Consider the following 1,653-nt stretch of genomic DNA (forward strand, 5'->3'; position numbering starts at 1 on the left):
TTTGTTTTCCCTTTAGCTGCGTCAAGCTAGCTAGCTTAACCAGGCGGAAGTGGATTTCAAAGTAAAATAACTATCTTAGAAAGAAAACATTTTTTTAAACATCATATTTTACATTAATACTTTCTTATATGCATATACGTAAGCAGAATTGTGACGTAGACAGATGAACCAACATTATTTTTTAATTCACGTATTTTTGATAATGCGGCTAATCGGAAGTCAACAGTCAGGCACTAATGCTAGCTAGCCGCATAATGCTAACGCGAGACCGTGAAGACATTGAATCACATTATATGGTACACTTGTAGATGGATTCTTGTTAACTCATAGAAGTATAAGGTGGTGATGTACGACTGGAAATGCTAACTATGCTCAGACGGGAAAAACAAAGGAGCAAAAGTGCGACTCCGGTGGGACTCGAACCCACAACCTTTGAATTACTACATCCATGCCTAGAAGTCCAATGCGCTATCCATTGCGCCACGGAGCCACCTGTTGCACTTCTTAGGGTTGTTAGTTTTTCTACAGTAGAAGATGATAGACTACTAGTATGTGTATGTGTGGGATTTGATTTGATTTGATTTGATTTGATTTGATTTGATTTGATTTGATTTGATTTGATTTGATTTGATTTGATTTGATTTGATTTGATTTGATTTGATTCGAACATGCAAAGAAACAAAAAACCCAAAACAAAATAAAACATTTAAATGCTTTTACATCTTTATCACTAACTTAATACAAGAATCAAACAATACTATTTTCCTTATTTTAGCATCAAACCACAACAAATCCATAATGCAGTAACTGAATTACACCCCACAATACGATCATGGCAGTACAGTCAAACAAACAGACTCAACAATTCAACCATTTTCTTCAATAATTACAGCATATTTATCAGTACAACATCATCCATAAACAAACAGGCCTCATTGTCATTATTAAATATTGCACCTCTCAAGAATCATTTTTTAGTATCTTTTTTTAAACTGAATTATGTTTGATATTTGTTTTATGTCCACACACAATTTGTTCCACAATTTTACTCCACAGATGGTGATACCGAAACTTTTTAACGTAGTACGTACTTTATGAATCTTTAAATTTAACTTTCCCCTTAAATCATAGCCTCCCTCTCTTTCACAAAACATTTCTTGAATATTGCCCGGCAGTAAGTTATTCTTTGCTTTCTACATTATTTGAATAGTTTTGAATTCCACAAGGTCAATGAGTTTTAAAGATTGTACTGCAGTTCCTACAAATGACCCCTCATTCCTTATTACACTACTTGATCCACATTAGTCATAAATCACAAGCCACAACTTATTTTACTGCAATGATTACTCAGAGTCTTGCAGTGTCAGATGATATTATAATGTGTTTGAGCTGCAGAAGAAAAAAACAGCAAAGCAAACTTAAATCGCAACCACAATAATGACACCATGACTTTTTCATCAAATCCTGCAGCACTAGAACTAGTTTTTGTAAAGTTGTCTGTCTCTCTTAACCCTCTCTAATTGATTGATTACCATTTATTATGATATTATCCTCTGTATTTACTATTTTTTGGTGAGAATCAGGTTTTTAAAATGAATGAAATATCTTCAAAGTCATATTATGCTCTATAATCCACAAAATACAACCACCAAA

The 1,653-nt window shown here is 33.3% G+C and overlaps 1 non-coding gene across 1 annotated transcript; it reads right to left on the reverse strand.

Moving 5' to 3' along the window:
- Positions 1-402: 402 nt before the first annotated feature.
- trnar-ucu (transfer RNA arginine (anticodon UCU)) lies at positions 403-490 on the reverse strand. The gene is given in 2 exon segments: positions 403-438; positions 454-490. It is a non-coding gene; the product is annotated as a tRNA-Arg (tRNA).
- Between the last annotated feature and the right edge of the window lie 1,163 nt (positions 491-1,653).

This window comes from Sphaeramia orbicularis, chromosome 18 (assembly GCF_902148855.1).
Source record: "Sphaeramia orbicularis chromosome 18, fSphaOr1.1, whole genome shotgun sequence".
Taxonomy (NCBI): domain Eukaryota; kingdom Metazoa; phylum Chordata; class Actinopteri; order Kurtiformes; family Apogonidae; genus Sphaeramia; species Sphaeramia orbicularis.